The sequence below is a fragment of the Macaca thibetana genome, chromosome 20, assembly GCF_024542745.1.
Source record: "Macaca thibetana thibetana isolate TM-01 chromosome 20, ASM2454274v1, whole genome shotgun sequence".
NCBI lineage: Eukaryota > Metazoa > Chordata > Mammalia > Primates > Cercopithecidae > Macaca > Macaca thibetana.
Window position 1 is genome coordinate 59013788 of NC_065597.1, and position 13356 is coordinate 59027143.

The window sequence follows — 13356 nt, forward strand, 5'->3', positions numbered from 1 at the left end:
GAATCACAAAGAAAAGAAGAATCAGAGGAGGATAGAGACAAAGACGAGAGAATGAACAACCTACTCTAACAACAAAGCCTTCTGAGTACCTCTAGGATTTCTTAACTTTAGCCTATTGATATTTAGGGCTGGATACTTTTGTTGTTTTTTAGACAGAATTTTGCCCTGTTGCTCAGGCTGGAGTGTAGTGGTGCGATCTTAGCTCACTGCAACCTCCGCTGCCCCCTGGGTTCAAGCAATTCTCGTGCCTCAGCTTCCTGAGTAGCTGGGATTACAGGTGCATACCATCACACTCAGCTAATTTTTGTATTTTTGGTAGAGACAAGGTTTTGCCATGTTGGTCAGGCTGGTCTCCAACTCCTGACCTCAAGGGATCTGCCTTCCTTGACCTCCCAAAGTGCTGAGATTAGGATCATGAGCCTGGATCTAATCATTAGGATTAGAATCCAGCCTGGATTCTTTTTTTGTGTTGGGGACTGTCCAATGTCTTGAAGGGTGTTTAGCAACATCTCTGGCCTCTACCCACTAGATACCTGTAGCACCACTTCCCACAATTGCGACAACCAAATATGTCTTCAGATATTTTGTAAATGTCCCTTGTGGCAAAAATCACCCTTTGCTGAGAGCCACTGAGTTAAAGGGATGCAATTTTTCAAGCTTTTCAGAGCTTTTCAAATTATATATAACCAAGGGAATGATGGGCCCATGGCAGAGAATACTTAAAGCCCATTTTCCTGGAGCACTAATTGTCCTTGATGGTAATTTAAAGCATTATTTTTATATTAAAACAAATGTGGATATATTACAGAGTAGAATCTCAAATTTAAGGCTTGGAAGAAATTTTACGTCTGAGGTGGGGTGATTTTGGCTATATTCCCAGAATCCTTGGCAGGTACAAATTTACATTTCTCTGCCTTGGAGGAAGCTAATAATAGCTACCATTTATTGAGTGCCTACAGGGGCCAGGAGCTTTAGAAACTGTTTCCCATTTGATCCTCACTGGGTTTTATTATTAGTCTCATTTTACAGATGAGGAGACTGAGGCCCAGGGAGGTCGTGAAACCCCAATTCAAGTACTGACCATGGCTAAATGATGGAGCTGGCATTGGAATCAAGCAAAGTCTGTCTCGCTAAGTGACTCCCAGAAAGCTTATGGGAAGGAAGAGTTGAGCAGTGATGAACGACCAAAGTCAATATCCTAGTCCTTATCGACAGGATGGCTTAAGAAAAAGAAAGGCTCTGTTGAAACTGGCAAACTCTTAACTTGTCTTGGGTGGAGAGCGAGAAAAAGAGATAGGGGTTGAGAAGGAAGAGATTCCCAAAGTAGGCACCACCTCTCAAGTAGGAAATAGTTAATCAACTTGATAGCATCAACTTCAAACTCCAGGCTGGGCATGCTGGCTCATACCTCTAATCCCAACCATTTGGGAGGCACAGGTGGGAGAATCGCTTGAGGCCAGGAGTTTGAGACCAGCCTTGACACAAAGTGAGACCCTGCCTCTAAAAAAGTTAAAAAACTAGCTGAGTGTGGTGGCTCCCACCTGTAGTCCCAGCTACTTGGGGAGCTAATGCAGGAAGATCACCTGTGGCCAGAAGTTCGAGGCTACAGTGAGCTATGGTTGCATCACTGCACTCCAGCCCGAGCAGCAGAGCAAGACCCTGTCTCAAAAAACAAACAAAACAAAACAAAACAAAACAAGACAAAACACCTAAATCTTAGCCTGAGATCCCCCATGCAATCCCCAGGTGGGACATCCCTCAGGAATTTTCTCTCTTCAGCCTGTGACCTATGGATTCTTTGTTTCAGACGTGCCTGTGGCTGCAGTGTCTCCCCACCTCCCATCATCGCAGGACCATTGACCCAGGCTGTCACATCCATGGACCACTCACTCTGATTTGCTTACTACTTTTTTTGCTTTAATGAACTCAGTCTTTTACAAAACATAATTATTTAAACGAAAAGGCTGCTTTTCCTTACCCTGACCAGATCACTAGAAAAATAAATGCAGCCAGGCACAGTGGCTCACGCCTGTAATCCCAGCGCTTTGGGAGGCCGAGTTGGGGTGGATCATTTGAGGTCAGGAGTTCAAGACCAGCTTGGCCAACATGGTGAAACCCCATCTCTACTAAAAATACAAAAATTACCCAGGCATGGTGGCACATGCCTATAATCCCAGCTACTTGGGAGGCTGAGGCAGGAGAATCGCTGGAACCCTGGAAGCAGAGGTTGCAGTGAACTGAGATCATGCCACTGCACTCCAGCCTAACAACAGAGTGAGACTCCGTCTCAATAAATAAATAAATAAATAAATGGGAAACTCCACTTCAGTATCTGAAACGAAAAGTCTGCTTTTCCTTACCCTAACTAGATCACTAGAAAAATAAATGCAGCTGGGCACAGTGGCTCATGCCTGTAATCCCAGCACTTTGGAAGGCCGAGGCGGGTGGATCACTTGAGGTCGGGAGTTCGAGAGCAGCCTGACAACATGGCGAAACTCTGTCTTTACTAAAAACATGAAAATGAGCTGGGCATGGTGGTGGGCACCTATAGTCTGAGTTACTCAGGAGCCTGAGGCAGGAGAATCGCTTCGAACCTGGGAGCCCAAGGTTGCAGTGAGCAGAGATTGTGCCATTGCACTCCCAGCCTGGGCAACAGAGGGAGACTATCTCCAAAAACATAAAATAAATAAATAAATGCAATAAAAATAAACAAGGCTTAAAAAAACAAAAAAAACAAAAACAAAACAAACAATCAAGGCTATTCAATTTAGTTAGTTAGCTAGATAGCTGTCTTTGTTCAAAGGGGAGACTTGTTAGCTTTGGAGAAGTGTTAAAAGTCCTTAGCACCAGCTGATGTTCTTCTTGGAGCAGTCAGAGTAACCGAAAGAGGTTTGAAAAGGGAATAACTTTAGCTGGATATAAGACACTGCTGTTAGTGTTCAGGTTATACCCGAAGCCATCATGCTTCAGCGATGGTATGTGTCTCATACCTGAGGAAATACTGGCATGGGGTTCGTTCTGGGTTGAATTGTGTTTCTAGAAAGTCATACCTTCAAGTCCTTGCCTAACTGAGGGTACTCAGTATCTCAGATCATGACTGTATTTGGAGAGATGGCGTTCAAAGAGGTAATTAGGTTAAAATGTGGCCATTAGGGTGGGTCTTCATTCAATCTGACTGGTGTCCTTCTAAGAAGAAATGTGGACACAGAGGGGGCAGCAGGGACGCACGCAGAGGAAAAGCACGTGAGGATATGATGAGAATGAGGCCAACTGCAAGCCAGGGAGAGAGGCCTCAGGTGAAACCAACTCCGCTCTCACCACCATCTTGAACTTTTAGCCTCCAACACTGCGAGAGAAAGTCAATTTCCGTTAAGTCTGTGCTCCTTAGCTATGGAAGCCCTAGTCAACTAATACAGGGATTCCCTGAGCTCTTACATGCATTCCAACAGAGGCAGGAGAATAGGGTTTGGAGACCAGGAACCTAAGGACTTTTTAGAACTAAATCAAATGGAAACACTTCAGCTGTGACAGGAAATATCTTCTCCATTTACACAAGGCATAAGCCAAATAAATGACTTTGTAACTTTACTCCATCCTCTTCATTTACATAAGGCAGACACCAAGTAACCAATGGAAATTTTGGGGGGTATTTAAGCCTTCAAAAATTCTGTAATGGGGCTCTTGAGTTCCTGTGCTCTGGCCCACTCCCACTCGGTGGAGTGTACTTTAGTCTTCGATGAATTCTGCTTTTGTTGCTTCATTCTTTCCTTGCTTTGTGCGTGCATTTCATCCAATTCTTTGTTCAAGACGCCAAGAACCTGGACACCGTGCACTGGTAACACAACTACCTGGATTTGAGTCCTGCCTCTGCTACTTATGAGCTGTGAGACCCTGAGCAAGTTACTCTACCTCTCCAAGCTTCGGTTTCCTTATCTCTAAGTTAACACTCCAGTCTGCATTCTGTGTGAAAGTTGGTCATAGAATTGGGTCATGCTTGTCATAGCCAACTAAAACAGAGTCAATTGGCTGGGGGGGGAAAGCAGTGAAACCACATTGCATTGCTTCCAGAAAGTAATTCTCAGAAAGCCTGGCTGCTGGAACTGCCTGCTGTAACCTGAAGCCAGTTTTATCTAATGGCTACTGGAAAAACCTGCTGTGACCTTAAGACGAGTTTTGCCCACTGCCATCACTCACCAAACAGAGCTTGCCAGCTCCCACAGCCTTACCATTGCCAAGGAACTTTCTCAAAGAACAGTATGTAACATTTCTCCTTTTCGAAAACACTCTAAACTTCTCTTTGTTCTTTGGATGTACTGAAGCCCACCTGATCTGCATATACGCTCTGAATTGCAATCTTAAATTAAAAAAAATAATTAAATTAAAATAAAACATTAAATTAATTAAAAAATTAAATTAAAATAAAACATTTTAATTTTAGAGATTCATCTCAATATTTGACTTCCACATATGAAATTGTTAACAGTATACACAACATATCCAAGGTGGTTAACAAAATTTCTGGCACAGAGTAGGGCTCAAAACAACAAGACCGGGCATGGTGGCTCACACCTGTAATCCTAGCACTTTGAGAGGCCAAGGCAGGAGGATCACTTGAGGCCAGGAGTTCGAGACCAGCCTGGCTAACACAGTAAAATCCCGTCTCTACTAGAAATACAAAAATTAGCCGGGTGTGGTGGTGGTGGGCACCTGTAATCCCAGTTACTTGGGAGGCTGAGGCAGGAGAATTGCTTGAATCTAGGAGGTGGAGGATGGGTGAACACAGATCGCACTACTGCACTCCAGCCTGGGCAATAGAGTGAGACCCTGTCTCAAAAATAAACAGCAACAACAAACTACTATGATAACAAATGTTGGCATACTTCCTGGCCCCTGGTAGATTTAAAGATGTTGATTTTCTTTATCTCTAACAAGGTAAGAGATAAGGATCGTGGTATTGTATCTTGGATGCTGTACTTGGTACTAGGGTCTAAGGGCTCCATCTTCAACACTAACCAACTATGGGGGCACATAGCAAACAAAATAATCAAAGCTCTTGCTTCTTCACCGAAGTAACCCAGATGTTTTATAACCACCCAGCTTGTGTCTCCTGTACTCTTTCCCTATTTATTCCTCTCTCATCAGGACTAGTCTGTTTCACTGTCCCCCTGGAAAGCTTTTCAGCAACTTTTTGACCCTCTGTTTAACATCTCCACCTCCCAGACTCCTAAAGCATCTTACCCAGGTCTCACTGCCTGTAAATCTGCAAAGCCAGGCTTTGAACCCAGGCTTCTGTGATTCATCACACATCCCACAAGTGACAGAGAGATGCCAAGAGAGCTTTCATTTGCCAATAATAATAATTAGTCACCCATTACATACAATTTATAATCATTAATTATAGTGATTCATATAATGATTAAGTATAATGTGAAGTTCTTGCCTTCCACAGTAAGGGCGGTTATGGCTTCGGTGACTGGAGCACTTGCTCTGCGCCTACTGTTCCCATGTGTCATCCCATGGATTCCTCTCACCATTTCTTTACAGCAATTATTTTATAACTCCCATTTGATACACAAGGACACTGAAATGTAGGGAGCTCCATGTCACCACCAGCACATCCACTGCTTAAGAGACTCTGGGAGAGATCAGAGGGTAGAGAAGAAAAAGATGAAGATGATGTTAGAAGGCAGAAGGGGGCCGGACGCGGTGGCTCACGCCTAGAATCCCAGCACTTTGGAGACCGAGGCAGGCAGATCACTTGGGCCCAGGAGTTTGAGACCAACCTGGCCAATGTGGTGAAACCTTGGGTGTCTCTGCTAAAAATATAAAAATTAGGTGGGTGTGGTGGCGTGTACCTGTAGTCCCAGCTACTGGGGAGACTGAGGCAGGAGAATTACTTGAACCTGGGAGGTAGAAGTTGCAGTGAGCCGGGATTGTGCCACTGCACTTCAGCCCGGGCAACAGAGTGAGACTCTGTCTAAAAAAACAAACAAAACAAAACAAGAAAGAAGGCAGAAGGGAGAGGGAATGTTTTCCTCACCTCGTCTTGAGTCTCCTCAGCAGGGCTATGGCCTCCAGATTTCTCCGCTTTAGGAGAGTCAGCTAATCCTCCACCCTGGAGGGAGGACAGTTCATAAGGATCACTTAGTCTTCTCCTGATCTAATCCAGCTGGGTTAGTTTGCTGCAACTGCTGTTAACAAAGTCCCACAACCTGGATGGCTTACGCAACAGAAATTCATTATCTCACAGTTCTGGAGACCAGATGTCCAAATCAAGGCATCAGCAGGATTGGTCTCCTCTGAGGGCTATAAGGGAAGAATCTATTTCCAGGCTTCTCTCCTCATCATGTAGATTGCTGTTTTAGTCTGTTTGGGCTGCTATAACCAAATACTGTAGCCTGGATGGCTTATAAACAAAGAAATTATTTCTTGTGGTTCTGGAGGCTGGGAAGTCCAAGATTAAGACGTGGGCAGATTCACTGTCTGGTGAGGGCTTGCTTCCTGGCTTGAAGACAGCCACCTTCTTGCTGTGTCTTTGGACATGGCCTTTCCTTCGTGGGTGCTCATGGAGGGAAAGAAACATCTCTCTCCCTTTTCCCCTTCCTATAGTGGCATGAATCCCATCATGAAGGCCTCACTTTCATGACCTTATCTAAACCTAATTATCTCAAAGGCCTCACCTTCTAATACCATCAAACTGGGGATGCAGGCATCCAACTATGTCCACATCTGAATTTGGGGGAGGAGGCATAAACATTCAGCTCATAACAACGGCCATATTCTCCTTGTCTCTTCACACTGTCTTCTCTCTGTGCAAGTCTGTCTCTGCTCAAATCTCCCCTTTTAATAAGGACACCAGTCTTGTCGGTTTAGGATCCACCCTGATGACCGTGCATTAACTTGATTACCTCTGTAAAGACCTGTCTGTGAAAAAGGACACATTCTGAGGTCCCAGGGGTTAGAACTTTAACAAGTAAATTTGGAGGCAACACAGTTCAACCTGTAACACCAGCCACATGGGCATGCATCTCAAGTTTAATGATTTTTCCTAATAGTCCAGCTCCACCTGCATCTGACATCTTTCTCCAACAGGAAAATATTCCTCAATCAAACCCAACCCTTCTCCTGTTACAGTTTAAACTAATCTTCCATTCTCCTGAAATAATAATATCCCCTGCTCTTATTTATTTATTTTGAGCCTTAAGTTTTTGACTCTCCTCAGAGCAGTAAAACCACTCCTCCTCCTCCAATTAAAGTATACAAAGTAAGGAAATTGAGAAGAGAAATGGGAAGGGGAGGATATCCACATCATTCTCTTTAGTTCAAAATGAGAGCCAGTTGCTGTCAAGCACTGGAAAAGTAAGGCATGCTCATGGTGGTGGTTTAGAAGCCTGAGAGCTTTGGTTTAAAAATAGGTGAACTGAAATAAACACTGAGAGCTACTCAGATGGCACTGAAATAGAGTGGTAATTGATCTAATGCAACTTTTGCCTCGGATAACATCATTATTTGTGAAATTATGTCAGTGTTGCTACTGCCAAGTCAGCAAGCACTTACAGGACGTGACTTCTAATTTAGGAATTGGACTATTTGTGGCACATCTTGGAAGACAGCAGGAACTCAGTGGACACCCGGTAGCCAGTCTTCTGAGAGCCTTGGTTTGAGCTTGAAATTCACAGAGTTGAAGTGCCCAGGAGGGCCCTGTCTTGATGACCCTTCAAGGAAAAGACTTGCTGCCCAGCTCTAGAAAGCGTGATTTGCAGGTGGCTGTCGGCTGTCAGTTCCTTCAGGGTCTTTCTCAGCTGCAGAGATTTGCTGCCCCAGGTCACACCTTTCTCGGGGGCAATCTCAGCCTGTGAAACAGGGGTATAAACTAAGGCCTGGGCACTTCGGCCCCACTTGGGTCATTCTGGTAAAATCCAGTGCTTGCTCCAGAGCTCCCTGCCAGGTTGCACAAGGTTTATCCTGTTATAAAATACAGTTACAGTCTCTCTCTCTCCCCAGATTCACTGTGTTTTTCTAGGAAGGGGGAGACAACCCCTTACATAACTTACTTATTCCCAAACTGCTTTATCCTCTCTTTCCCAGGTATTATTCCCAAATAAACACTTGTACCAAGACTCCAATTCAACGTCTTCCAGAGCACCCAATCTGGGACAGATTTAGTCTACAAAGTCACTGCACACTTCCTTTCTACCTGTCATGCTCCTGAAAGACAGTGAGTGACATTGTCTCTTCATGCCCTCATTGAGCTGGCTGTAGAATTCTTTTGTGAAATTTCAAGTGGAAGAATCTTTTAAATTATTTAAGAATATACCAGATTTTCATTTATTTCACCTCCATGAAATGAGGTACATATGTGTAAAAATTATGGTTAGAAAGGACAGCTATTTCTTTTTTCTTTTCTTTTTTTTTTTTTTTTTTTTTGAGATGGAGTCTCACTATGTTGCCAGGCTGGAGTGCAGTGGCGCGATCTCGGCTCACTGCAACCTCCACCTCCTGGGTTCAAGTGATTCTCCTGCCTCAGCCTCCCAAGTAGCTGGGACTAGAGGTGCGTGACACCACGCCTGGTTAATTTTTGTATTTTTAGTTGAGACGGGGTTTCACCATGTCAGCCAGGAAGGGTTCGATCTCTTGACCTCGTGATCCACCTGCCTCGGCCTCCCAAAGTGCTGGGATTACAGGTGTGAGCCACCGCACCTGGCCTCAGCCATTTCTTTATTCTTTTTTTTTTTTTTTTTTTTGCTCAATTGCAGTATCCCAGACACTGTTCAAGGTATTGTGAATATTATGATGAAAGAGACAAAGATTCTCAAAGCTTACATTCTAGGGGAGCAGACTGACAATATATAAGTAAATAAATACGTTGGTAAGGAAGTATAGATGTAACTGTAGTAGGTTCATTGGCTGATGCACACAGCTAGTCAATATGCTGAGACACTGGGTTGCAGCAGAGAAAGAGGTTTAATCATAGGGTCACTGAATGAGGAGATGGGAGGAAACCTTAAATCCATCTCCCTGAGAAGTTTGGATTTAGGGTTTTTAAGGGTTTTGGAGTGGGCTGATGTGTGAAGATCGTTGATTGGTGGAAAAGTAAAGGATGAAGTCATGGTAAAAGGAGATGAATAAGCTGTATTCTGGCCGAGCGCGGTGGCTCGTGGCTGTAATCCCAGCACTGTGAGGGGTGGAGGCAGGTGGATGCTTTGAGCCCAGGAGGTCCAGGCTGCAGTGAGCTGTGATGGCACCGCTGCACCCCAGCCTGGGCAACAGAGGGAGACGCTGTTTCAAAAAAGCAAACAAGAAAAGAAGCCGTATTCCCTTGCTGATCCCTTTCCTCTGTGGGGGGTCTTCTAACAAGTTGCTGGAATTCAGGGTCTGAAAAACATCTTTAACCAAAACCTTATGATTCTAATGTCAGAGATCTTGTCTATATGAATGAAGGGGATGCAAATCAATTCTTAAACAATCTCATGACGCTAATGTCAGAAATCCCTCTGTAGGAACAATGGGAATGCAAATGGTTAGTATCCAGTGCTACACGACTTTTAACAAAAACAAACTGAGTCGAAGTGCAGCCTGATCAATGCTTAATTACAGCTACATTTATGTACAAAACCTGGCATGCAATGCTTGTCAACCCTTGGGGGACAGTTTCACAGACACTAAAACCTGTGAAGAAAATAAAGCAGAGAGGATAGTAGCTGGTGACTGGGGTATGTGAAGATTCTTTTGATCAAATGGTTAGGAGAGACGTTTGGAGAAGGTGACAGTAGTGTTGAAACCTGACAAAGAGGATCCAGCTTTCTGCAGATGCAATGTTATCTGTTGGAATTGAAAAGACCCGTAAGTTCTACTCAAAGTTGAATTGAACCAATAGCATCATCTAATGGACGGAGATAACACAACTTGTTCAGGCATGTTTGGAGTACCTGCTGTCATGCTAAGCTCTGTGCAGGGCCATGGAAACCGAGCTAAGCCAGGGACAGTTCAAGAGTCTGAAGCACTCACAGGCTGAAGGCAAAGCAGAGCAGAGCCCCTTTCCCCAGCACCTTGACTTAGACCGCGTGGTTCATGCATCTGTTCAGAGCTGTCGATCAAAAAATGTTCAGAGTTCTCTACCCGGATGAGACCATTTATGTCTGTGTGCCCCTAGAGGGGAGAGGCAAAAGCATTAGTTATTGTCTCTATTTTCCCAGATTTCCTGTCTTTTTCCAGGTAGGAGGCAACAACCTCTTACATGACTTGCCTGTTGGAAATGAGTGGTGTTGCTGAAGGCCCAGCTCAAATTCTCAGACTATGTATATGTGCAAGGAATGCTCACTAGGCCCCATGAACTGGTATTTCAGAGTCACGATACAATGCATCTGGGAAGCTTTTTTTTTTTTTTTTTTTGAGACAGAGTCTTGTTCAGTTGCCCAGGCTAGAACACAGCGGCTCAATCACAGCTCACTGCAGCCTAGAATGCCTGGGCTCAAGTGATCCTCCTGCCTCAGACTCCCGAGTAGCTGGGATTACAGGCACACAACCACCATGCTTGGCTAATTGAAAAAAAAATTTTTTTTGTACAGACAGGGTCTTGCTATGTTGCGCAGGCTGGTCTCAAATTCCTGGACTCAAGTTATCCCCTCTTTTTGCCTTCCGAAGTGCTGGGATTATAGGGGTGAGCCATGCACACAGCTGGTGTGACATTTCTTATCCAGCCACATCTCTCATCCTATTTATTCACTCCTCATGCCTTCATTCTTTGCACCTGCTGTTCCCTCTCTGTGGTGCCTCTGCTTACCTGATGTACTCTTCACCATTCATAATCTGGATCAAGTTCTCCTTCTTCTGTATATCCCCCCACCCCCAAAACACAAAGAGGGTTGATGACTCTCTAACCTGTGCTATAGACGGTACCTCATGTGCCTCCTTTTCTCTCAAATGGGGATATTGATAATACTTACCTCCTATGGTTGATCCGAGAGTTAAACCAAGTGATATATATCAAGATTTTAGACCCACACCTAGTCAACCGTAACCACTTAAGAAAGGTATGCCAATAATATTACATATCTCATTCATGGCGCTTGAAATACTTACTAATAATATCTAACACTTATTGATCAGTTATTATGTATAGGCACTGCTTCATTTTAACATGGATTTGTAAAAAGGCAACCCTCAGAAAACCTGATGAAGTAGGTACTATTACTATCCCTATATTAAAATTGAGAGGCCAGGCGCGGTGGCTCACGTCTGTGATCCCAGCACTTCAGGAGGCCGAGGCAGGTGGTTTGCTTGAGGCCAAGAGTTTCAGACAAGCCTGGCCAACATGGCAAAACCCCGTCTCTACTAAAAATACAAAAATTAGCCAGGCATGGTGGTGGGCGCCTGTAATCCCCAGCTACTCAGGAGGCTAAGGCAGGAAAATCGCTTGAACCCAGGAGGCGGAGGTTGCAGTGAGCCGAGATTGCACCATTGCTTCTCCAGTCTGGGCGACAGAGCAAGACTCTGTCTCAAAAAAAAAAAAAAAAAAAAAAAAAAAAACTGAGAAAACTGGAGTATGCAGTGTTTGCAGATGTTTCCATCTTTTTCTCTTCTGTGAGGCCGTCACCGTTTCAAGGGAAAAACTTACAATTCATTGAACTGTCTACCTCCAGTTGTTAACAGAGCGTCTTTGGGTCAATACATATTTGGTAAGTGAGTGAAGGAATAAATAAACTAATGAAGCAGAGAAAGTATCATTGTTTAGGAGGTGAAGAAATGAGGACGACCCAGGGAAGAAATGAGACTGAGGACAAAGGTGCAGCTTCTTCCAATCCAGAGTCCACATGGTTCTCTATTAAACCAGTGCTTCCCATGCTTGGACATGCACAGGAATCACCTGGGAACTTTGTGAAAATGCAGATTCTGAGCCAGGCATGGTGGCTCATGCCTGTAATCCTAGCACTGTGGAAGGCTGAGGCGGGCAGATCACTTGAGGTCAGGAGTTCGAGACCAACCTGGCCAACATAGTGAAACCTCGTCTCTACTAAAAATACAAAAAGTAGCTGGGCGTAGTGGTGCATGCCAATAATCCCAGCTATTTGGGAGGCTGAGGTGTGAGAATTGCTTGAACCCAGGAGCCAGAAGTTGCAGTGAGCTGAGAAGGATTCCAGCCTGAGTGACAGAGCAAGACTCTGCCTCCAAAAAAAAAAAAAAAAAGCAGATTCCAATTTAGTAGATCTAGGGTGAAACCCAAGATACTGCATTTGTCATAATCTCTCATGTGACACAATTAGCCTGTGATCACACCTTGAGTAGCAGAGCACCAAGCTACTTGTGTCAGTTGGTTCTGTGCTTGCCAACATTAGAGGCCAACTCAGGCTCACTTAGGTAAAAAAAAAAAAAAAAAAAAAAAATTGAACTTACTAGGATATGCATGGGGAAGCACCCAGAGTCCAAGGAGAAGTACAGAACCCAGCCCCAGCAAGGACAGGAAGTAAAGCACTTTGGGGTTTTTTTTTGTTTTTTTGTTTTTTGACTTTATGAAAATTTATTATTTTTTATTTACATAGGTTATTGGGGAACAGGTAGTATTTGGTTACATGAGTAAGTTCTTTAGTGGTGGTTTGTGAGATTTCCATGCACCTATCACCCGAGCAGTATACACTGCACCCAATTTGTAGTCTTTATCCCTCACCCTCTTCCCACCCTTTCCCTAAGTCCCCAAAGTCCATTGTGCCATTCCTCTGCCTTTGCATCCTTATAGCTTAGCTCCTGCTTATGAGGGAGAACATATGATGTTTGGTTTTCCATTCCTGAGTTACTGCACTTAGAATAATAGTCTCCAGTCTCATCCAGGTTGCTGCAAATGCCATTAATTCATTTCTTTTTATGGCTGAGTAGTAAGAAATTAAAGCACTTTGAACCCAGACAGGGAGCAGGGGGTCCCTTGCTGCGAATCCCACTGTCAGGAGAAATCAGCTCCAACTATGTTCTGCCCTTAAATCACTCCATCCAAAGTTTACATTCCTGCGCGACGGTGTCTAATTGACTCAGTATGAATCACTCACCATCCAAGGCAAAGGAAGGGCGGCATGTTTTCACTGATTCTCGTTAAGACCATGTGCAATGAAGAATGGGCATTTTCTTGGAGAAAAATGTTGGGGTTTTTAAACTAAAAGAAAGGAGATATTAAGTTACCCTGCCCAAAGTCAGGGCCACCAGCTCTGGGGCAGATTTAAAGATGAATGTGAGACTTGTGGACACCTGCCCCCTGACCCCGGCCTTCCTCAGATAATCAGCTGGACCACTGAGCATCCCCAAGACCTTGGCAGACACTGATTCTAAGGTTAGGCGGGCCACAGAGATTGGGCTCAGAATGGAAACCGA